The following is a 26,312-nucleotide window of genomic DNA, read 5'->3' as shown; positions in this document are numbered from 1 at the left end:
CATCTTCACACAGATCTGACCATAAAAATTCTTCACCTTTACGCAATAGTTGTCTCATGTTCACTGTCGCCACAGCAAAACCCATTACAAACTTGGCGTACTATTCAATCATTCCTAAGAATTTCATTAATTCAGTCTTATTAGTCGGAGAACTCATTTTTGTAATGGTCTCAATCAAATCAGTTTTAGGTTTCACACCATCCCCAGAAATGTTGTGCCCTAGGTAATTGATAGTGTTAGACCTAAACTTGCACTTCTCCACTTTAATCGTGAAATTATGTTTACATAAATTCCTCAGAACAGATCTTAATCTAGTGTCATGCTCCATGTCATCTTTTGCAAATACTAAAATGTCATCCTGGTAGACACATACCCCAGGAAGATTTTTTAATACCCGTTCCATCACACGTTGGAATACTGAAGAAGCAGACACCAATCCAAAAGGCATTCTCATAAACCTAAAGGTGCCAAAGGGAGTGATGAAAGATGTATAGTCCCGGGATGACTCCTCTAGTTCAATTTGATGGTACGCCGAAGTAAGATCTATTGTGCTAAAAACTTTTGCCCCATCAAGTAGAGTCAACAATTCAGCAATGTTCGGTAATGGGTATCTATCCACTACGACACACTTATTGAGTTGTCTTAAGTCGATGCAGAGACGCAAATTCCCATTAGGTTTGCGTGCTGCAACAACCGGAGCCAACCATTCAGATCCCTCAACTTCCTCTATAATCCCACAACTCCTTAATTTCTGAATTTCTTTTTTCATATCTTCTCTAACAGATAGTGGGACACTTCTCACTTTGCAACATACTGGAACAGCGTTTACCTTTAATTGAATCTTGTGTTGATACCCCTTTAAACAGCCTAACGTTTCTTTAAACACATTTGGAAACTCAGTTTTCAGATTGTGCACGTAGTTATCATCCACTTTATTTTCCACAGATTGAACTCTGTCCCTCAATTGTATAGGAGGATTAGCATTAGGATCTAAAAATACCCACAGGTCACCTTGATGTATCCAGCTAATGATACTGTCTCCACGATTTGAAACATAAATCTTTCCAGATATTAACCTATCTTTGTATTCTATCAAACCAGAAAAATATCCATGTAGCTTTATAGGTTCCCCTCCATATGCTAAAGGAATGATGTCAGGTTTCACTAATGTAATCTTTCCCTTAAGCTTGGAGTTAAAAAACTCATTAGAGATGATGGTAATCTTTGCACCAGAGTCAAACAGTACTCTAGTTTGTTCCCCTTCTACCAAAATTTCATCATAAGGACACAATTTATTACTAAATCTGTTCTCTACCTGTACCACAATCTGTCCACAAACAAGATCTTCAGAATTGAGTTCTCCCAATTCCCTTTGGTATATATCTATTTCCTTAACCTTGGGTTTAAGTTTTGTTTTACATAAGGCCGTGAAATGCCCCTTTATCTTGCATTTAGAACATGTTTGGTTGAGGGCTGGACATCTTTTATCATTAGCAAGATGTCCAGCTTTACCACACCTATAACATTTTCTTTCTGACCATGTTTTCTCAGCATCATTTTTATCAGTAACGTTGCGTTTTTCTGACTTGACTTTAACTATCTCAACAGTACCCCCTTTTTCTGCATCCTTCTTTATAACAGCAACACATTTTAAAGAATGCTCAATACGTTTGGCAACTGTTAACACTTCGTCAAGAATTGGTTCATCTCTTAACCACAATTCTTCCCTAATTTTTTCTATACTACAGCCAAACATAAACTGATCTCTGATGCGTTCATCAGTCAAGTTTTCAAATTTGCATGAAGAAGCGAGTTTTCTTAATTGAGTAATATAATCCTCAATTGTCTCATCCGCAGATTGCATCCTCTTTGCAAACTGGTATCTTTCAAGAATAGTGCTGACTTTGGGAAAATAATGTTTGTCAAGTTTCTTAATACAAATCTCATAGTCGTTCAATCTGCTAGCTTCCGAGGCTGAAAGCTCTGGCAAATGATCAAACACGTCTTGACCTTCAGATCCCAAACAATGAAGCAACAACGACGACTTCCTTTCAGCACTTAAAGAGGGACCGCATACCCTGGCATACCTCTCAAAGACAACTTTCCATTTTTTCCATTTAATAGGAGGCGATCCAGGACACGATAAAAAAAATGGAGCTGCTGTAACATTTTGCATGTTTACAAATATTCTCTTTAACTAATACAAATCATCAATATTTATGAGGCAAAAGTTACGATGAACCAAAATACAAGGTTCAAGCCTTTCCATATAGATTATTATTATTTATGTAAATGTTTTATCTTATGCAATTTACTGATTTTTAAATTGTATATTGTTATTTACTTGTTTCAAAGTGTATTTAACTGTAAATATACCAAAGTGTTAACAGGATCCAATGACCTTTACTTATTTTGTCATAAATAATTCATATGCACCTCTGTTAACACTCAGGTGTCAATTCCGATCCTGTAAAACTCAGGCACGAATGGTCGTACTGAGCGTTTTTTCCGTCCGACTCGTACCATGGAAAAACACCTTACAAACTCGCAAGTACGATTCGCACAGAAATACCATTTCCGTACGAGTCGTAAAAAACACCGACCGGCCAAAAAATACATACAAATCTGATTCTGGACGGCGCATACGCGACGTCCGGACGAAGTCAGGCAGCGTTCTACGGACCAGCAAGTACGATTCGTGCCGACGTCACTCCGCACGCAGCATTTTTTACGGGAGCCAAAAACTGCCAGGAAATTGAGGACGACGCGAACAAAGAGCCCCGGTACACGATGGACAGCGATGGACCCCAACCTACGCATCATCCCGGCCCTCATAGCCTACCACCTCGTGTACAGAAACCGACGCAGACGCCGCAGAAGGTCAGAACAACCCCCAGGGGCAAAGGGTGTGTGTGTGTGTGTGTGTGTGTGTGCAAGGGGCAGGAAACACAACCCACACCCCACAAATTACCAAAACATCCTGCACATTAATTACCTCCATGGTTCGGTCACTTCGGGGGCGTGTCCACCAATCCCACGTCCCGCCACAACGGAAGTCGACGTGGACGCATACCCGTCACCACCACAATGGTGGTACGGGATGTCCCCACGCCCCTCAGAGCGTGGGAACGGGCCGTACCACGCCTACCCCTATGTCACACCAACAATGGCGGTACGGCCCGTACCCACGTCCCAAAGGCATGGATACGGGCCGCACCCCCAAAGTCGGGGTGCCGTAGGGGTACTGGCCGTACCCAGGCCATCAGCGCGTGGGTACGGCACATACCACGCCTACCCCTACGTCACACCAACAATGGCGGTACGGCCTGTACCCACATCCCAAAGGCATGGGTACGGGCCTCACCACCAAAGTTGGGGTGCCGTAGGGGTACGGGCCGTACCCAGGGCATCAGAGCGTGGGTACGGCTCGTACCACGACAGTGGACAGATACATAGGGGTGTGTGCCTATCACTCGCAGCAGTGCCCAGACATATGAGGGGTGTGTGCCCATCACTCCCAGCAGTGCCCAGACATATGATGGGTATGTGCCTATCACTCCCAGCAGTGCCCAGACATATGAGGGGTGGGTGCCTATCACTCCCAGCAGTGCCCAGACAAATGAGGGGTGGGTGTAGAGGACCCCCAGCAGTGGACAGAGACATGGGGGTGTGTACATCACCCTCCGATGAGCAAAACTCCATGGGTGCATGAAGGCATCCACAATGTGCGACAATGTGGAGAGTGCCATGACAACATATCACTGACAGCAGTGTCCCACTCCCATGAGGATGGATGTCCTTCCCCCACTGCATGACACACCACATGTGGGTGTGATGACAAATTACACATGCATACCCACCCCTGGCGGAGGCAGCACAACACACACACTGAGATCATGCAACAAGACTGTATCCTCATGTCCAACACCACTAAACTAATGGAGCCTAAGGGAACACACACTGTCACCCACATTCCAGGACTGATAGGAATGTACAGGTGCCGGGGCAGCCAACCAGTTCTTGCCCCCCATGGAAGGAAAAGGGTGGAGTACACACAGATACAATGCCCACAATTGTCAGTCAGGTGCCCAAACACCCTGCAGAACACGTAACACATGTGTGTGAGGTAGGGAGTACACACATGCATAGTGCGTAAAAGGGAAAATGTCCACATGTAGTCATGTCAATATACTCCATACACAAGTACAGTGTCCAGCAAGGGTGCCACAAACGATGCAGGTGGAGACATTGCAGAGCATGCATGGCCAAAGTCGAAGGGATGTGTCACACACCGAGGAAATGTTGACACAGCTCAGCACAACAATTGGGAAACACCCTGCAGGGAAGATGTCAGGTGCCACAGAGGAAGGAACACACCTTGGGACAATGTCACCATGCAGTAAGAGCTAACATGACGTACGAATATATGCAGACACCTTGTGACGGCATGCAGATACCAGGGTCCACCCCATGAGCAGCACACTACAACATTTCCCAGACACCCAACACATTATCACCACCCCAACTCAGGGAGCAGCAGCACCAACAGCAATACCAGAAAAGCAATAGTGTGCAAACGAAATACAAAAAACCACATTCAGCATGTCGACGAAAATTAGCTACAGTACACCATACACCAAGCCCATAGGCCACGCCAGATGCAAAGTCCTGGGGGAGGACACGTTGGGACGCGTCTCCCCTAGCTTGCCTGCACAGTTCACTGTACCATATCATCCACAGAAGGGGGGGCATCATGTGGGGGGGAAGAACCAGGCACCGCAGGGACAGGAGGGGCACGGGTAGGTGTCGTGGGTGCAGGGACGGACGAATCCACCACAGGGGGTGGGGGAGCGCCAAAGGAGGAGGTCAGTATGGCGCTGCACACGGCTGCAAGCTCTTCCAGTGTCTCCCCTGCACCCGAAGGAACCACAGGCCCCAAGGAGGGGGGGGGTCGGTGGGATGGGTCGCAGCGCAACTGGGGGAGGGTGTGGACGGGGGGACTCAACTACCCTGCCCGGAGAATCTCTCAAACGCTTGCGGGGTGGTGTCACACTGGGGCTGAGGGACAGACTGGCCATGAAGGACTCACTGTCCGACTGTTGGGCAGGAGACCCAAGGGGAGTGGTCTTGGAGGTAGTGGGTCGTGAGGACTTCGGACTCCTACTGTGACAGCGTGGCTGCTGTTTGCCCCCCGACCCAGTGGCTGTGCTTTCTCCCCCCTGTGTGTGCATGACAGGAGGTGTGCGCTTGGCCTTTCCTGGTGGTGTGCTGCCTGTGTCTGGTGGGGTGCGTGCATGGGGACGTCTGGGTGTGTATGGGACAGGCATGGGAGTGGGAAGTGCGGATGGTGCCGGGGTAGGGGGGGATGGAGCGCTGCAGGAGACCCACTGCTGCCGTCAGTGACGAGTCCATGGACCTCAGCAACATCCGTTGGTCAGACATCGCTGATGACATGCCCTCCATGTACGACACCATCCGTGTCAGCAGTCTGGTGTGGCCATGGAGGACACACAGCAGCGATGACTGACCAACCTGCAACTGGCGCTGAATGTCCACAGACTCTGCATTGACGGCAGCAGGGGAGACAGGGGCAGGGGGTGCGGTGCCTGGCACGAAGGAGACATGTTTGGTGTACCACAAACTCCCCTCAGAATCCAGAACCCCTTATCCGACTAGCTCAGTGTCCCATTCATTAGCCGAGGTTGAGCTCGGCGGTCCCAATGTATAGACAACCCAGAACAAGCGACTGACAATATTCTCAGCAATGGTGGGAATCAGACATACCTGTTCGTCATCATTCTCAGATCAGTACACAACAGAATAGACAAAGACACGGTAAAGTGGAAAGAGTTCATTCAATGAACCTCGCGTCCGAAGATGCAGTACTGTGGCTAACATAAGCAGACAAATGGTTAAGTTCAGAAGCACCAGCATTGTTGCAATATCATAGACAATGCAAGGAGCAATCATAAGAAAATGACAGTGGAAACAGCAACCTTCCTGTCGCCAGTAAACCAATAGTAGTATCATTTGACTAAAAGAAGGTCCCTAGGCTTGAATGGGGGACCCCCCACCATACAGATCAGCTCAGTGGAATCACATCACAGGATCATCTAGTCTCGTCTTCTGCGAAAGTTCTCCATCACAATGAAACTAAAACGTGCTGCACTGCAATATGGCAAGCACTCGTCTATCAGGTATCTGCAGCTGCGTGCATGTAATGGCTAAATAGTGGGACGATCAACCTGCACACAACAACATGCACCGTCTAGTCACCCAGACTGTTTGTGTACACAATGTACAGTACAAGCTCGCTGCTCACTGTGAAGGATGTCAAACAACAGACAGATCTCATGTGAAGCAAACTCGAGTAGGCATTTTTCAATTAATAACACGCAACAACAGTGTTGCGTGCAAAAGCAGCAAAATTGGCAAGATGGCTTACTAACAACTAACGCGGTGGTGGCAATTTAGCATTGTACATAGGGAGATAGGAATCATCACTACACCCCCCCTTGTTCGTACCACTAACCACTAGGGGCGCAAATTCCAGAACGCAGAGTTTGATTGAACGGAACCAAGGGCATGAACTGGAAGTCCATAGAAAGGAAGCGAAAAAGTCAGGAAGAGAAATTTCAATAATGAACGATGTTGCAGGGAAATTAGCCATGTAAAAGGGCATGGATGCACCATGAAATGAGCAGGGCTAAAGTCAATCCATCAAAGTATAAGCACAATAAGTTGCAACAGCTTCCAAGAGGAAATCATTTGAACGTTCCGCAAAATTATCTGCCATCCAGTTCAGCAGGGGGAAAGAACACACGTGTTCCTCAACAATCGGGGCATCCAGCACCATTTGTGGACAACAGGTGGGGACATCAAGATAACTTCTGGATAAGCATTCAGTTGCAGCCGTTCCGATGTCCCAATTCCCTAGGACTCCATGTGCTGCAGCACAAGCCATAATCCTGACGCCAGAACAGTCCAACTCATGAGCCACTAAGGGGCTCATCAGTCGATCATAATCCGGGTCAGGAGACACCGAGTTGGACAGGCACAAATCCAGAGCCCATTCGAATGGACAATCTAGACAATGAAAGACAGGTTGCACGCAGGTAAAGAAGGGAAACCGGAAGGACAATCCATAGGCACTGCTTAAGGTCGCCAGCGGCAGAGTGCCGTAGAATTCAAGCATCTGTTTCCGGATGGAGCAGCCGGTGCATGCTGTCTTGTAACGCAAGTTGTGAAGCCACAGCGTAGTATGCAGATCAATAATAGCACCCCAGCTACGAGGGCGAGAAGCAAAGGGAGACCTCCGAAGATGCTAGAAAAAATCGAATGATGAAATGCGGGGATCACACCAAACAGAGTTTGGAAGGAGGTCACGAGGCCGGAGTCCACAATTTAGAAAAAAACATCCAGGCCACTTGTTGACGAGGCATGACAGATAGTCTGAATCCGAGTCCCAAAATGTAGTGGGAGGTCAGTGTTCAAAAGCGCTTGCACCTCTGTGCCCGTGTCAGCTACGTGAAGGAAAAATGTTTCTCGGGATGAAGTCAACACCACTTTTTTTTTTGAGACAATAGAGCCCTTATTCTGCTCATCTTGTTGAACTCTGCTTTCAAGGATGGAATGGAAGGCCAGATGGACATCGAGCCGGCCATGCGGGGGTGGGAAAAGGACGTAATTACAGAAAACCACTCGTAGTGATACAGTCACGATGTGAGGAATTCCCGGAAGCATCCCACAGCAAGCTTCATCATTGAATAGCACATAATTACCGTTAGCAAGTAGCGTACAAGACGGGGTCATACCTGGCACACGAATCCCTTTCAGAATACAAGCTAAATCATGAGCGTGCATATGACAAGCACCATGCAATTGAATGTGCCTACACACCACAGAATGATCCGGAGTGGAAGTGCACCCTTCACGTTCTAAATACACCTCCTTGCCGTCTCTCACACACCTGTTGTCGCCTAGCACGGACACAAGGGACCCGAGTAAGTGGGAGGACGGTGATGGGAATGGAGGGTGCGGCTAGAGATGGAGTGCTGCTTTCAGCCCTGGGAGCAGTCTCCGTCCCCTCTGGGAGCTCTGCCTCGGACCCGTCAGCGTCATAGTCGGTGTTGGGACTGGACAGGTCCTCCGCCTGACTCCCCTCGGCCTCCGTGCCACTTGCTGCGCCCGACTCCCCAGCACTGGTGGCACCGGTGCTGGATCCCTCCCCCACGTCCATGCCAGTGTCTTCCTCGGTTTCCCCCGACGATGCTGTGGGCAAGGTGAAGAGACAGGAAATTATCAGACACCTGTATACATATGACACATGAGTCCAAACTACATAGGACACAGCGCATAGCATGAACAGCAACATGAGTAACATCTACAATACTACAAACATATGTAGGCCCTGCACCACACAGTTGGTTTACCCACCATGCCACTGGGAAACAATGGGGAGCATGACACAACAGCAAATTACTTGATATCAATTTATACAGAGGAGCTACTCTCTGGGGACAGTCGAGCACTGCATCACTGGCATGGCACAGTCACCTACACCCGCAACTGTCCCCTGATGCCAGGGACACGGATAATGACACCTGACATGTAACTACCGGCGTTGCACGATGTGACTATGTCATGTGTGTGTCATGTGTTCCCATGAGCTTGCTGTAGTTGGACCGTGACATGCATCTGCAGTTGCTGCATCCAACATGTGTCTGCGTGTCGATGGGCATGGCACACTATTACGCACACCAGGCCACATGTGGAATCAGACGTAATGGGTGTATGTATGCATCGCACATGGACTTGCGAGACAAGGACATATCTGCGTAGTCTCAATGTATGTGTGATCAGTCTTGACATGTACCCCTTCATGGCAAGGTGTGTGGACTGTCCTATTTCAAGGACATGCGACCTGTGCCTCTAGTGTCCCGCAACCGGTCTGTGTGATAATACATCCTTCTTATGCACATACGTGGATGTCTGTCACTCCTGTAATGCGTCAGCCTCTTCACTTACACTGGCCCACAGCTAGTTCCATGGCATGTCATGTTGACCTTGAGCACCCACGTGTGTAGCTGACTCTTGGTAGGGGTGTCACCTGGCTGGCATACGTGTCCTGGATGCATTGCACAGAACAGACTCTGTATGGAGCATATGTGTATTAGCTGTTGAACATGTGCTCAGTTCATTGACAGTGGTGTAGTGCTGTACTCAATCTTTGTTATTCCTTCCAAATTTCTGCAGGGCACCGCCTCTCCCCCGACCAATGCCAGACTTGGCTGCCATGAGGGAACATGACTGTATACGCCGCTACCGCTTCTCCCAACCGTTGATTGACAACTTGACCACAAGGCTGGCACCACACATCCAACCGCTACACAGGTATCCTACTGCACTGACAGCCAAGATGAAGGTAATGGCAGCCCTACATTTCTTTGCCACGGGTACGTTTCAATTGACCATAGCTGATGTAGGTGGCATGTCCCAGACCATGTTCAGCCGTGTCCTGCATGATGTGTTAGAGGCCATGTTGGTACACCTGGATGAATTCATACATTTTCCAACTCGTGAGCAGTTGACAGGTGTCAAGGGTGAGTTCTATGCCCTGGGAGGGATGCCCCATGTAATTGGGTCCATTGATGGGACACATGTGGCTTTGGTCCCACCACAGGCACAGGAGGTAGCCTTCCGTAACCGCAAACATTACCACTCCATCAATGCCCTTGTGGTATGTCTTGCTAACATGATGATATCCCATGTCTGTGCCCGTTTTCCAGGATCAGCACACGATGCCTACATCATGAGGCGTAGCAGGGTGCCTGAAATGATGCTGCAGCTGCGCAACGAACGTGCATGTCTTGTTGGTGGGTATACTCTGTTAGTCCTATATTTAGCGGTATCTTAAAATCTTACTGCTTCTCCTGACCCACTTCTGTCCATGATGTTTCCATGTAGGGGACGCTGGCTATCCCAACATGCCATGGCTGATGATGCCTCTCCACAACCCCAGAACAGCCGCAAAACACCGGTACAACGACACCCATGGACAGACAAGGCGCTTGATTGAGAGGACGTTTGGACTCCTGAAGAGCAGATTCCGGTGCCTCCACAAGACCGGCGGCGCACTCCCATATGCCCCGGTGAAGGTCTGCAAAATCTTCCTTGTGTGCTGCATGCTGCACAACATGGCAGTGGAGAAGGCCGTGCCACTCATCCTGGATCCGGATGAGCAAGATCATCCACCCGTGGAGGATGAAGGGCTTGGGCACGGGGCAAGTGAGGATGAGGATGAGGATGAGGACATCCGGAGTCAGCTTATCCGCCACTTCTTCTCATGATGGTGAGTCCCTGTGTCTGAGGGTGCACGCTTAGAGCCTTGTGTGGCATGTGTTGCAATGTGTGTGTCGAGCTGACTGTGTGCTGAGTGACTTGGAGGTGTGTTCTGATGTGTCATTCAAGTGATGATGTCATTCCACAAATTTTTGCGGGAACACAAAATTCATTATTAGCATGGTGACAACATCAATCCTGTAGAGTACATGTACATGTCTGCGGATTACTAGCTCTTCGCTGACTTGTTGTGTGTCTGTCCTCCCCAGGTTCCTGTGGCTGTCGTCTGCTCATGTCATCATTGCTCTCCTGCTATTCCTCATGAGTATTGCAACGTGTGCTGGATCAGAGTTACATGCACAGACATGGTGAAAAGTCATTTTGGGTAAGGAGTGCAGCAAGGCGTTTTGTGGGTGGTACGTGTTTGTGATATGTGGGGACTGCTCCTGTGCATGTTGTGTTACCATGCATACATGTCGACTCACCATGGGCCACATGACGTGTTGCATGGCTCCCATGAATTGATAGTCACCCTTCCTGACAGTCATCTGTCATGGATTGTGGATTCTGATGAAGGCATCAATGTGTGTATAACTTCCCTCAGGAACATACGGGATGCTAATGGTGGACATGGTGTGGGACATCCCCATATGAGGCTCAATGGGGACTTGTAGACTCTCCGTTTGCAGCAAGGGGTGTGAGGCTCAACCCCTTCACTTGTGTGCCAGCTCAGTAGGATTTACCACATCTGTGTGTTGAAGGGGGTGTCCAGTGTAGGTCACACATGGTCAGCCGAATGACCTGTGATTCTGTTCCAATGGATGCAATTCCATTAGTGTGAGGCTGAGTAATAAAGGTGTTCGTCACACTCCAAGGTGCCTCATCTCTGTCAAGGCAGGTCTCTTGCCACTTGGCATGCGGCATCTCTGGCATACTTGCTGTAGATAATGCATAGGAGTCCATGTGTAGTTTAGCGACATGCATGCAGTTGCTCATGGATTAGGCTCCCTATTGGGCATGAAGTACATGGTCGTGTATGTTTTTTAGCAAGGTCGACCACACAATGGGCCATCAACAGCTGCTGAGGGTGTGTCTCCTGTGCGCAGGTCGCCCTTCAGTTTCCTGATCCGGTGTAATGGCTCTTTGGTGATTGTGCATGCATTGTCTCTGGGTGTGCCATGTGACACTGGACACTCCTTACTTTACACACGCGCCTGTTGCAGTTGTCCTTCTGACATCCTAGTCTTTGTGTGCAAAATGGGGCATTTTGCAGGGAGATGGCGCCTGCTGCATTATGCACATGATCCACAGATAGATCCACTCCAAGTTACGACAGACCATCCCCCAGGTCCATGACAACATCCGTCTCATATACTGCCCTGCCCTCTACGGAGCAAGTACATCCAAACTCCAAGGAAACTGGTCCACTTCCAGGGGGCATCTGCACACCTCAGCTTCTACACCCTGCGCCCCAGCCACCTCACCGTCCACCATAGATAGCTGCAATGGATCACTGTCTGCTGCAGGATGACCTCCACATTCCCCACCCACACTCAGGAGGCAGTCCACACACCCGACCCCACACCAACCTTGTACGTCTGTCATCCTAGATCCCGTTGGGCCATCTCCGTGCATCCAACCTTGCCCTGGCCACCGTTCTTCACATCCACCGTACTCCAGCATACAGGACATTGTTCTCCCACCTGGCCACACATACCTGGGACTCCCTCCCCGGGTACCTCCACATGGGCCATGTCCTCTACGCCTTGATGATGATCTCCCAAATAGGTCTGTCCGCACAGTTTAGCAAGCAACCCCTCAGCAGCCAGAGGCCATCACAGGTGAGTGTTGTGCTCCATGCCTACATTGAATGATACCTTGTGACCCATGTGTGTCCTGTACCAGACTCTGATCCCAGGGTATGGATGGCTGGAGTTAGTTCAACACTCAGGCATAGTTAGACTTTTCCACACACATATGTCGTTGAATAATGCAAAATGGCAGCAACATCTCGTGTGCAGAACAATATGAATTTATTTTTGGTGGGGTGAGTCTTTTGGTAGATGTGCTAAGGTGCTCTACCGGGGGAATAGAATCCAAAGTTCACAGGGGGAGATGGCATCCTTGTCAGTTGGAGTCATCAGAGTCCAGACCACAGTGTTGGTCATCATTGGTCAAACTGTGACCAGCAAGTCCATGTGGCAGAGAATGTCATTGGATGAGGTGCTGCTGTTGCGCCAGAGGGCCAGGTGCCAGGCCAGGTGACCTGGTAGATGGGGATGGTCCGCTGACTCTCACGGTCTTTTCTGTGGACGACCCACCTTCCTCCGGGGACCCTCAGATGCAGGCCTTGACGATGCTAGGGACGCTCCTTCAGATGAATCCTCCTCCTCCTCCTCCCTCCCTGTGTCTGGTGCTGGTCTACGCCTGGTGGCACAGGGAGGGTTTGCCAGACTTTGGGCGATCTGACGGAGTGATTGGCTCACGTCCCTGTGCACCGCCAGGAGCTCAGCCAGTCTTGCCTCCATCCGTCCTTGGTGTTGTTGATGACTGGCATGATGCTCGACCTGCAGGTTCTTTATCTCATCGAGGGTCCCCTGCATCCCGGAAAGTCTGGACACGACCTGGTCCATGCCTCTGGTGTCACGCCAGTATGAGTCCAGGATGTTGTGTATGTGTGACATACCGGGGTCCTGAGCTGGCTGGTCAGGTTTGCGCCTCCGCCTGCCTCCACTCCCACCACCCCTGCCTACACAAGCCTGGCCTGCCATTGTGGGCACATCGGGTCTACGGGACCCCTGAGGGATGGCATTTGCAGGGTTGTCTGCCTCCTCATGGGTGCCCGCAGAACCTTGTCACTCCTGGTCAGACTGGCTGTGTTGTTCAGTGCGAGCAGGGCTCCTGGGTGTCTCCTGGGATGTGGCAGGAATGGGGGTGGGGGTTGGCACAGATGTACCTGACGCAGGTGCTGCAGGGGCTTGGACACCAGAGGGTCCAGGTTGGTCGGGGTCATCCACGGAGTGGTGAGAGTCGTCGCTGCCGGTGGGATCGTCTTCACGCGGTGCCTTGGATGTGATTCTTCCCCCCCAGTGTTGGGGAGAGATCGTCGACGTTGCCCTGTGTGTGAGAGAGAGACACTGTTAATGGTGTTTCATGCCACATCTATGTTTCATACGTATTCAAGTTGACACAGTTCCTCCAGGTAGTTGGATGTCCCTAGCATTTCTCTCAGTGTCCACTTTTGGATGGGTATGTTGCGGGGGACAGATTGGGATGTTCTCCTTAGTGTGTGACCTGTAGATAGTTGGCTCTGATGCTTACTTGGCTCTGGATTGGTCTTGTTGTGTCACATGTCCATTGTGGGAGTGTGTGAATCCGTTGCCTGCCCCGGGGGTGTGTGCTTGTGTTAGGGGGGGGGGGTGTGACTGGGCGTGCTGTTGTGTGTAGTGTGAGTTGTCATTGGGTCTCCCAGGTGATGTGTCTGTTCCCTCATGGTGCATGCTGGCATGACAGTGAGTGTGAGGTCCTGTACTAGATACCTGTGCTTGTGGAGTTGGTGTTTGAGTGTACAGTGGTCCCAGGAGGGCCTTGTGCTGCATACAGCAGGGCCCAGTGTCAGCTACCTTGTCAGTAGTTTGCCAGTCCCTGTGCATTGTGCATGGGTATGTACCTATGCCATATGGGCTGAGGGCATTGTTGTCTGCGTCTCATTTTCACGATGTGTTGTGTGGGGCCCACCCTCCCAGCCTCCCGGACATCCAGTCTTGTGTTTGTGGTTGTTGTAGCCTTGGACATGGCCTTGCCTTGATTTGTGAAGGGTGCATGGTGACGTTAGTGGCATGTGCGTGGTTTTTTAGTGTGGTTGTGTGCGGTGAGTGCTTGGGTGTAGGTGCGTGCATTTGTTGTAGTTGGGGTGTGGATGCCATTCCCCTCATGTTACGTGAGTTGTTTGTGTACTCACCAGGCTCTGCGACTCCTTTGACTCCGTGTACTCCCACCGGCGGTAGCATGGCCATCACCTTCTCCTCCCAGGGATGGTAGTGTACAGGTCTGCGGGGCGGCCCACCTCCAGTGATGTTGGTCTGGGCATATTCTTCATTCATTTTCCTCTTGACCGCCCTGCGCAGATCGTACCACCTGGCTTGGCATTCATGCCTGGTCCTTTGGATGGGCGCAACAGCATTCACCTTGTCGACAATCCTCTGCCACATGGCAGATTTTTCAGCTATGCTGGTCTGTCTGACCAATGTTCCAAACAGCTGTGGCTCGACTCTGATGACTTCGTTGACGAGGAGGTCCAGCTCCGCCGTTGTGAACTTTGGATTCTTGTCTGTGGGCATGGTGTGGGGTGTGGGTGTGGGTGTGGATGGTTGTGGGTGTGTGGGTGTGAATGTGACGGTGTGTGTGTGAATGTGAAGAGGGGGATGTTTGTGGAGGAGGTTGTGTGAAGGTGTGTGAGTGAAGGTGTTGCGGAGGTATGAGTAATGTGTGGTTGTTTGTGTGTGGGCTCTGTCAGCAGTAGGTCTGTTGCAAAGGCTCATGGTTTGTGTGTGTGGGCCCTTTTTATTGGTCAATTTTTGGGTGTGGCTGTGTTTGAATTTTGGTGGGTGTGTTATAAGAGGTGGTTGTGTTTGGGGCCTCTGTTGGCCTGTATGGATGTGGCAGGTCAGTCATTGAGATGTATTTTGTCGTGTAGACGTGTTTTGTGTTGTTGTGCGAGTCGATTTGACCCTCCTTGTGCTGTTTTACAGTGTCCTGGTTATGTATGAGTCTTTTTCGCGTAGGTACGATCCGTACATACGCGATGCTGGGTGAGGGTGCTGGGGTACGGTGTTGGTGTGCGGCGCGTACATGCGGTGGGGGTACGGTGCGTACATGCGGTGGGGGGCTGGGGGTACAGTGCGTACATGCGGTGCTGGGGTATGGTGCGTACATTCGTTGGGGGGCTGGGGGTACAGTGCGTACATGCAGTGCTGGGGTACGGTGCGTACATGCGGTGGGAGGGCTGGGGGTACAGTGCGTACATGCGGTGGGGGTTCGGTGCATACATGCGGTGGGGGGGCTGGGGGTACAGTGCGTACATGTGGTGGGGGTACGGTGCGTACACGTGCGGCCCTGGGGGACGGCGCGTACATGCGGTGGTACAGCGCCTACATGAGGGGGTGCTGTGCGTACATGGGGGTGGGTACGGCGCGTACAGTTGCGAGGCTGGGGTGCAGTGCGGACAGGGTAGTGTACTGTGCTGACATATTTGGGGGTGGGGGGCTGTACGGCTCGTACACGGGCATGAGTTTACCCGTGTACATGTGTGCTACTGCGTTGGCTCCGTACGGGCCTTTTTAAGTGCGATTGTGTATTCGGACGGACGGTCGGGATCGTACTTTTGCGCTCGGACTTGTGTTTTACGATTTGTACGTGGAACTGTCCGGATCACTTTCGTACATTTTCCCGACGATATTCGGACGTGGACACTTTCCGACGCACTCTCGTAGACATTTCCCGACGCTATTCGTGGTTATTTGTCACGGACGAATCGTACTTGCCAGTTTGTACGGTACTTGTATGACTCGTACGTAAAAAAATACGGATACGGGTCGTACGCAAATTATTTTTACCGGATCGGAATCGACACCTCAGTAATCAAAGCTTAAATACCTCTAATGTATTGCTATGATAAACATCCCTTAAGAATGAATGCTGGTGTTATTCAATACAATCTACCAACATTATTCTAGTATCACCACAAATATACATAAGAAAAGATAAGTTTACTGCCATATCTCCATATCTTCGTTGCAGCAAAAGCGTTAATATACTGCAGTGTCTCCAATTCCTCGTTTCAGCGTAAATATCACTTGTTCTTCCGTGTACGCATTGTTTCCGTTTTCACGCTTGCCGAGCACTGCTAGTTGCTAAGCTACAGTTAACCAAAATGGCCACCACGCACGCTTGAATCGGCGTGATGCGTGATGACGAGATCCGGAGATTGGAATGACGACAACGCAAAGAGTCGGTCTCACAAGGCTGTTCCAGAAGGATGAGGAGATTCCAGATTCCAGGTAAGATGAAGGCACTCTTTAACTCCTTGGAGACGCAATGTTGATATTTGAAAACTCTGTGAAGCACAATGTCTCGAGGGAAAGGTAACGTTGTATCGATCTTTCAAACCTGTGCAGCGAAGAATCACAAACGATCAAAACGACATTACCTTTAATTGAGTCCTCTCTCTTTTAACTTTGTTCCGTTCAAGTCACCAATAGATAGTAGCAAGAGCTTCAACTAGTAGACACGCGTCCAGACAAATAGCGCTCTGTGAGCTGCACCAAAATAACGATCTTCTTGGTCACATAAGCACCTTTCACTTTGACTTCCACGGAGCGAGAGTCTTAGATCTCACGAAATCGGCGAATCTAACCCAGACACACGCGTCGAAAAAAATAGTACTTTGTGAGTTGCACCAAAGTAATAATTATCTGCTTGGTCACATAGGCTCTTTTCACAAAGATCGAGAGTCTCATAAGCAGCACCACAGTAAAATACAAACGCAGTGTTTACATCTGGTTCCTTCTCCTCTTTTGCATGTAGATGAAGGACTCCACGATCCTTTAGGTAATAAACATAAGTCTTTAAGCATTTAAATCGTTTCACAGATCCAATGACAATCCAGAACCTTTTGTTGAGATCCTCTCTTGTTGGTTCTTGTGCCGACTACGCCAGTGAAGTATGCTGTATAATAAATTCAGCACTCAGGTATGCAGATATTAAGATATTTATTCCATAAGAGAAGATCCCATCCATCAGCCAGCAGTCAATCCTGTAACTGAACATTTACAGAACTTTTCTATGTACAACAATCCATGACATCATGAAGGTTCTAACATGACATAGCCTATGAACATAAAACCTATCAACATTACCCAGTGTGGAATACCACAACTGTGTTCTTATTTTGAGAATTCTGTGTCAAAACGGCATCCAGACCATCTTTACTCGCATCAAAAGTTATGCAACATGGAAAATCAGGGTTATAAGGCTTGAGAGCTTTACTGTCACTTAGGCACAACTTGACCTGCTGGAAGGCTGAAACACACTCCTTGGACCACTCAAACGTAACTGCTTTTCTGAGCAAATTGCTAATCGGGCGTACAATGGTAGCAAAATCTGGCATAAAACGCAAGTAGTACTCGAAGCGACCCAACAGTGACTTCACCCCTGTCATGTCATGTTGACAGGTGTAGTGGCTCCAACAATGGCATCTAAAAGACCTTTCCTAGGTTGGATCCCTTCTTCAGAAATTAGATGACCCAGGTACTCCACCTCTTCACACAACAACTTGCACTTATCAGATTTGAGCACCACACCCTGCTTCTCAAAAATATCTAAAACCCTGTTTGAAATGTCGTCATGTGACTGAACATCCTTAGCATGAATATGAACTTTGTCTTGGAAGACTAGCACACCTTCCTCAGACCCCAATAAGTTTTGCATTACCCTCTGGAAAACAGAGACAGCAGATGCCAAACCGAACGGCATCAGTTTGTACTGAGAGGGTATTCAGACAGAATATCGAGTTGGAAAGGTCTACTTACACAAATATCGAGTTGGAAATATCGTGACACAGAAATATCGACAGCAAGAATATCGTGGTCAAGAATATTGAATTTAAGGAGGGGGCGCTAGGTGGCGCACAGCGGAATGGCTGCCTGTGGGTGAAGCTCCCGCAGCCCAGCGGCAAAATCCTGTTAAAAATCCTGCCTGAGAGTGGCGAATTGCTGCCAAAACGAGCCCTGGTGGAGTCCCGCGCTCCGCTGCCGCTGCCGGGGCTTCGCCTTGCCCTGAGTACCGCGGCGAGACCGGACTGAAGAGCTGCTGCTGATCGCGCCGGCTGGCGTGCGCTATCGCCTGGTACAGTGACTGGGGGACGGCCGCCACGCGAGGGCGGTGCTGCACACGCGGTCAGAGGGCCTCACTGCACTACGGCTGCGGAGGACCTTCTGCTGCCTTCGCCCTGGCCTGACCCTTCTACCGCGGCGGTGGTTGCGCTGGGGGCTGGTGGAGGGCGCATGCCTTGACGGGGAGTGCTGCAGACGACCGCGGCGACCGCGGCGATCACCCCCCCCGGCCGTTCCTGGACGCTGCGGAAGCGCGGCGCTGCACAGCCTGCCTGGGCGCTGTGGGGACCCATCCACCCCCGCTGTGGCCCCTCTGCTCCCCCGCTGGATGAGAGAGTTTGGGGCCCGGTGAGACCGGCTTCGCTGGCGGCGGGAGCCTAAGACCGGCTCGGCGTTCCAAACCGGGAGGCCTACGTCTGGGAGCGCGCCGAGGCAGCAACGAACCTGCAGAGCTCGCCATTGGCCTGGAGGCGCTGGATCCTGCTTCCCTCATCGACCTGGATTCCTTTGGGGAGCTAAGGCTGCTACGAGTGAGTACCTGGGGGTCCCGGTTCGGGCCCCTCTGCCCCCCCCTGTCTGGCTCGAGTCGATTGGTGGCCCGGAGTGAAGGAGATCCTGCTGCCTACTGTCGGAGGGAGTTGTGGCCCCGGGTGATCGAGCGCAGCACTGGGCACTGGACCCGTCCCTGCCGCGTGGTCTCACCCCCATTGGAGGGGGTTGACAGGTGCTCGTGAGGAGATCACGGGGCGCGTGAGCCCGTATAGCTGGGGCGCTTCTGCCTCTGCGGAGCTGCGTTCCCCCCTTGGTTCCCTCGTGACCCGGCCATCCCGACTATATCCTTACCTTTACTGGGGTCTGTCCGTCGGTGTCGGCATGGGGAAACCGGACAGCCGCCAACCTCGCCTCACCTTTGAGTCGAAAAAGCCCACCCGGTCCCAGCCGGAGGCCGGCGCGGGGGGCCCGGCACCAGTGGACGCCCAGGCGGGCGACGACGTCAAATCCATCCTGCTGGATATGCGGCAGAGCCTGGCGACCATAGTGGACAAAATGGACTCCATGCAGTCCCGTATGGACTCAATAGTGCACAAGGTGGACAGTCATGGAGAGCGAATCTCAGAAACGGAGAGGCGTGTCTCAGATACCGAAGACCGCACGACACAACTATCGGACACCGTAGCGCGCATGGACAAAGTCCTTCTCGTGATAGCGGCCAAGAATGAGGAATTAGAGGCGCGCAGCAGGAGGAACAATGTCCGCCTACTTGGCATACCGGAGTCGACCCACACAGGCAAGATGGAGGACTATGTGGAGGGCCTACTGCGCGCGGTGGTGGGGACTGACTCCCTCTCCCAGCAGTTCATTGTTGAAAGGGCGCACAGATCGCTGGCTCCGAGGCCACCGCCGGGGGCCCCCCCCCGCCCTATCATCGCCCGTTTGTTACATTTCCGGGACCGGGATGCGGCGCTCCGAGTGGCGAGGGAGAAGAAGTCCCTCTCGTATGACGGCGTTACCTTTACTATATTCCCAGACTTCACTCCAGTGGTCCAGGAGGAGCGGAAAAAATTCATCCAGGTTAAACAAAAATTGCGAGCTGCTCAAATTGACTATGCGTTGCTCTACCCTGCTCGACTGCGCATCACCCACCAGGGGAAGCAAATTTTCTGCACTAAACCCCAGCATGCTGAGGAATTTCTGAAGCGGGTCAAGAGGCGAGATATGGATGGCCCGGCCTCGCCGGCCGCGGAGTGACAACGCAGGATCGTTGACCTGATGCTTCTGTGGCGGATGATTGACAGTTGGTAAGCTGATGCAGATGTATGCTGCCACGGACCATGATATGGGGACTTAAAGACCTGGCTGCGCTGTGGGTGGAGGGATGTCACCGGGGCCCTACCTCCTTTTACCGCGCACCTGACTCTCAGGACATATCACCTCGCTGGGCACTCCCTGTACCTGGAATGGGCTCGGTCCCTGGCCGGGCGCAGTCCTGTGGATCGCGGAGACACGGTGTATCCACCTAGACTGACCTCCGAAGGGTATTACCCCATTGTTTTCCTGTTTAAATGTTAATCCCTACTGGTGTTGGCCACAGAAAGGGTTGGTTTTGGGGTGGGGAGGATGGGGACTGTCCAGATGGCATGATTGGGATGCTGCTGTGGGTGGAGGGCGGAGGGGGGGGTGGGAACTTTTCTTTGCGGTTTGTTAGTGTTAATTGGTGTGTTGAGGTGTTTGCATTATTTCTTCTGCATCCTTTTAGGGGCGGTGGTGACATTGGCTTACTGATTCTGAGCACTGTTAATCCTTATGGGTGATCCACAGACACGCAGGGACTTTACTGGGCAGCTTAATTTTCTGACCTGGAATGTGCGGGGGTTGGGGGACCCCAGGAAGCGTAGACAGATCCTGGCGTACCTAGATAGACATCACATTAATGTGGCCTTCCTACAGGAGACGCACCTGGACCCGTCCAGGCCGTCACTGTTTGCATCTAGGTGGGCCATGCACCGTTCCTTCTCCTCTTATTCCACCTACTCTCGGGGAGTCGCAATTCTTATTAAGAAACACACCCCCTTTGTGTGCCTGGGTGAACTGACTGATAGGGAGGGCAGGTATTGTATTATCTGGGGTCGCATTGGTATGGACACGCTCACACTGGCCTGTTATTATGGCCCCAACTCGGATGATCCGCAGTGCCTTCGGGCGCTCTGGGGGGAGATCCTGGACATAGGCTCCACTCACCTGATTTGGGGAGGAGACTTCAATGTTGCTATTGATCCCATGAGGGACAGGGCAAACCCCAGCCCTCAACACTACTCTCGCTCACAGGCATATGTTCATGACCTTCTTACTGAGCGCCATCTGTTGGATGCTTGGCGCTCTAGGCACCCGGCGACAATGGAGGGCACGCACTGGTCGGCCGCACACGCCACATGGGCACGATTGGATTATTTCTTGATCTCCCCGGGCCTTGCTCCCACGGTCTGTAGGGTGGAACACCTGGCACGCACGTATTCCGACCATGCCCCGGTACTGATGGGTATGGAGCTGGTTGATCTTGCTGGCTCTCCGATGTCCTGGAGACTGCAACCTACTGCCCTGCTGGATGAGGTCTTTCGCTCGGAGATTGCACAGGAAACCGAGAGCTTCTTTCAGCGCAATGGTGGGACGGTGGATAGTGTCGCTGTAGTCTGGGAGGCCTTTAAGGCTACCATCAGGGGACTGTGCATTTCGAAGGGGGTGGGAGTCCTCAGGGACCTCCGTAAGAGCCTTAGCAAACTGGAGATCGCTCTCCGGGCCTTGGAGACCGCCCCTGGGTTTCCCACTGATGCGGAGGCGCAAGCCAAGTTCCGTGATCTCCTGTCTGACTATAAAGCCACCGCGGACAGGGAGGTTCGGTTTAGGGGGAAACACTTCCAAGCGCGTAGGTACGGTGAGGGAGAACGGCCGGGTAAATTCCTAGCATGGGCGATACGACCGCCCCGTTTCAACAACCACGTACTGGAGATCCATGGATCTTCGGGGGCGCTCCACAGGGACACCCAGTCTATATTGCAAACGTTTGTTGCCCACTACACTGCATTGTACTCCTCTACCCATGCGCACAAGCTGGAACTGGACAGATATTTTGAGGACATCACACTAGGATGGCTTTCTGATCGACAGCGCCGGTTCCTCATGGCTCCTCTGGGGGTTGACGAAATTCGGGAGGCCATAATGCAGATGGCCTCGGGGAAGGCCCCGGGCCTTGACGGCCTCCCGATAGAGTTCTACAAGTCCTACATTGATATCCTTGCCCCGATTTTGAAAGAGGTGTTTGACGAGGCTCACACCCTGGGGAAGCTCCCCCCCTCCATGAGAGAGGCACTGATTACCTCCCTCTTGAAGCCGGGCAAGCCGGCGACGTCCCCAGACTCGTATCGGCCCCTGTCCCTCCTTAACTGCGATGCAAAGATCCTTGCTAAGACCCTGGCTAATCGCTTGTCGCTCCTCATGGCGGGACTGGTGCTCCCGGATCAATCGGGCTTCATACCCGGAAGGGCGACGTCGCATAACTTGCGTACACTGTTTGCGACCTTGCAGAATGTGGATCCCAGCCTACAGATGGTGGCGGTATTCTTGGATGCTACGAAAGCGTTTGATTCCTTGGAATGGGATTATCTGGTGGCTGCACTGACTCACATGGGTTTCCCCCTGGTGTTCCTGGGCTGGATAGCTATTCTCTATGGAGGTCCGTGCGCCAGGGTCCTGGTCAATGGCAGGGTGTCCGCACCCTTCGGAATTGCACGAGGGACCAGACAGGGGTGTCCACTCTCCCCACTCTTATTCGCACTGGCGCTCGAGCCTCTAGCCTCGCGACTCCGACAGCACCATCAAGACCGCGCGCTGTTCTGTGAGCAGAGACAGATATTGCTGTCGATGTATGCAGACGATATCACTCTGTACGTGCGGGACCCACAAACTAATTTGAACCCTCTCCTCCGGGAATTCTTGAGATATGGGGAAATGTCGGGAGTACAAATCAATTGGTCGAAGTCTCAGATTTTCCATCTTACTGATGGTTCCCAGACCTTCCCGCTCGACTACCCCATAGAATGGAGTGAGTCCGATGTCAAGTACCTAGGCATTAGGATCTCCCGAGACAGGGAGGAGCTTATGCGGATGAACTACGGCACGACGTTGCTGCACATCTCCTCTTGTGTCGACCGCTGGATTGCGCTCCCCCTGTCGATGGCTGGACGAGCAGCCCTGATTAAGATGGTGGTGCTTCCTCGGCTCTTATACTTGTTCATGAATATTCCTTTTCCCCCGAGCAGGCACTTCTTTACTCGTTTGAGATCTGAATTGATACGTTTGGTATGGGGTGGGAAGAGGCCCCGCTTGAGGTGGGCTATGATGACTTCTCCATACTCGTGCGGCGGATTCGATATACCGGACCTGGAACTGTACTATCTCTGCGCTCAAGCGCACTATGCTTACTACTGGTTCCACCCGATCGCTTTTATGCCCCAGCTCGCAGCGGAGGGCTGGCTAGCGGCGCCCCTGCCCCTGTCTGGCCTACTGCACAGTGTGCTCCCGTACTCCACGGCCAACTATAACGCTCTGCAGGGCACGGTGAGGGCTTGGCTGGAACTGTCGAAGAGAGTGGGAAGTCCGCTCCTGTACTCCCCTCTTCTCCCGCTTTCTTATCACTCACAGCTTCCTCTTCTCCAAGAGAAACTGTTTCAGGATTTGCTCCGCAAGCTGGGCTTCCATAGATGGGGAGATCTGTTTTCGGACGGGACCTTTCGTGACCAGGGTAGCTTCTTTGATGGTCACACGCCAACCCCCCTGGAGCTTTTCACCTACCTTAGACTGCGGCACGGCATGAAGACCATCTTGCCAGATTTCCCGTCTGAGCCTGACACCATGGCTCCCTTGCACGGGGTCCTTCAGGCCACTTCGCCCTCTCACTTAGTTTCGATACTATATCATGCAGTCCGCTCTGATGCTACACCTGACGTATCCCGGGCGCGTGGGGAATGGGAGCGAGAGCTGGGGCTGGACCTCGGGGATGACAGGTGGACCTACTGCTGTTTGCAGACGGCACAGATCTCGGCGAGCAGTAGACACCGCATTATACATTTTAAATTCCTGAACCGTCTCTACTGCACCCTGGCCACCAAATACAGATTTCAGCTCCAGGACTCGGACAACTGTGAGAGATGCCATGCCCCCCAGGCAGACTTCCTACATCTGTCCTGGATATGCCCCACTATCCAGAACTACTGGACGCAGGTGTGCTCCGCCATTTCACAAATGATAGAGCTGCCCTTCGCACCGGACCCCATACAGGCGCTACTGGGATACACCAAGCCTATCCCACGGGCGAGTCGCAAATTCGTTACGACGGCGTTACTGCTGGCGAAGCGACGCGTAGCTTGTCGGTGGGGACGGGGACGGGCTCCGAAATTTAAGGAATGGCTCAGGGACCTGGTGTACTGCCAGGAGCAAGTACTGACATACTCCGAACTGCTCCCTGTCCGGTCCCGCCCCGCCGATATCTGGGGACCATTACAAAATTACTTATTGCAGTATCCGGAGGCTCTGACAACAGACGCCCCTTCCCTGACCGATGCTGGCCCGGACCCTACCCTCACTGATGGAAATCCTACATAGGGGAGGCTGTGTGCTACTGTGGACATGTGGGAGGTGGGTTGCGGCTCTGGCGGCCCCTCAGGGCCTTTCCATCAAGATGCTCCATGGCGCGAGTACAGTCTGTGAGTGTATGTTGTACGAGCCCGTTTGTCCGAGGGCGCACTGCGGGGGTTGGGTAGCGCATGGCTTGCCTCTGCTTGAAGGGACCCTTACGCCCCTGCCAGGTGTTTATAATGTGTGCTCTGTATACAGGATGTCAAAACTTACTCTATGGTACACGATTGCTCAATTGTTCCCTGCGACTACAATGGATCTGACGTTAATGCGATATGAGACTTGCACTGTCACCTGACCCTGCTTATGGATGTCCTTTTGATTTTGTATGTATGTATTGTCATGACATAAAACTTTCAATAAACAAAGTTTAAAAAAAAAAAAAAAAAGAATATTGAATTTAAGGTAAAAAATATTGTTTACAAAAAATAGCAGTCATTAATATCATTTGCAAAAATATAGTTATTCAAAATGTCGATTTTTTAATTAGTGTTATGTATTTTAGTTTATATTTTAAATGTATGTGATGTATGTTTTTGTGTAAGTATTGTTTATGTTTTTTAATATATGTGTTACATCTTTAGTAGTTATCAATTTTATTTTAAGTAAATTTTGCGTTTTTTAGTTCCATAGCGGGTTGTGAGTTTATAGGGGAATAGAGTGGGAAGTAATTTAATTATAATAAATTAATGATTATTTTTTATTTATTAATACTTGTTTCTTTGAGATTTTATAGTGTTAATTGTGGGAAGTAATTTAATTGTAATCAATTATTAATTGGTTGTTAATTAAAATTATTGAATCAATTGGTAATTAATTATGGTAATTGTGTAATTTGTTTTAGGTGCGGGTTGTGGGGTTTATAGGGGTAAAGGGTGGGAAGTAATTTATTTGTAATAAATTATTAATTAGTTGTTAATTCATTGTGAATTAATTATGTAATTGTGTAATTTGTTTGAGGTGCGGGTTGTGGGATTTATGGGGTAAGGGGTGGGAAGTAATTTTTTATTAATTACAATTAGTTGTTAATTTATATTAATTAATTGATTGAAAATTAATTATGGAAATTGTGTAATTAATTTTAGGTGTGGGTTGTGGAGTTTATAGGGGTAAACTGTGGGAAGTAATTTATGATTAATTAATGAATAATTAGTTGTTAATTTATATTAAATAATTTATTGTGAATTGATTATGGAAATTGTGTAATAATTTTAGGTGCAGGTTGTAGGGTTTAAAGGGGTAAAGGGTGGAAAGTAATTTCTGTTTACTTAATAATTTGTTGTTAATTACTATTAATGAATTAATTGAAAATTAAATATCGAAATTGTGTAATTAATTATAGGTGTGGGTTGTGGGTTATGAGTTTTAATTTGTTTTTTAATAATAATATTTATTGAATTGGTAATTATTTATGTTAATTAAGGAAGTACTTTTTTAGAATTTAGATGTGGGTTGTGAATTATGTGGTGCTATAGGGTAGGAAATAAAAAATTAAATTATGTAATAACTAATATCTTTGTTCCTAAATATTTCTAATCAAATATGTATATGTTAGGAAATTATTTTAAATTTTAATTAATATAATATTTGTAGATATTTGTAATATGTATTTAACATTATAATATGTCTTTTAATTTTTTTAAATACTGTCGGGCCGATTCCGATCCTGGATAAACCGGGTACGAACCGTTGGACGGAGCGTTTTCGCCGTCCGACTCGTACCCGGTCGAAAAACCGTACAAACATGCAAGTATGATTCGTACGCAAACACCGTTTGCGTACGAATCGTAAAAAACACCGACCGAACAAAAAATACCCACAATTCCGATCCGGGACACCGCGGACGTGACGTCCGGACGGAGTCAGGCAGCGTTTCACGAACCAGCAAGT

Source organism: Triturus cristatus, chromosome 11 (genome assembly GCF_964204655.1).
Source record: "Triturus cristatus chromosome 11, aTriCri1.1, whole genome shotgun sequence".
Lineage (NCBI taxonomy): Eukaryota > Metazoa > Chordata > Amphibia > Caudata > Salamandridae > Triturus > Triturus cristatus.
This window is presented reverse-complemented; position numbering follows the sequence as displayed.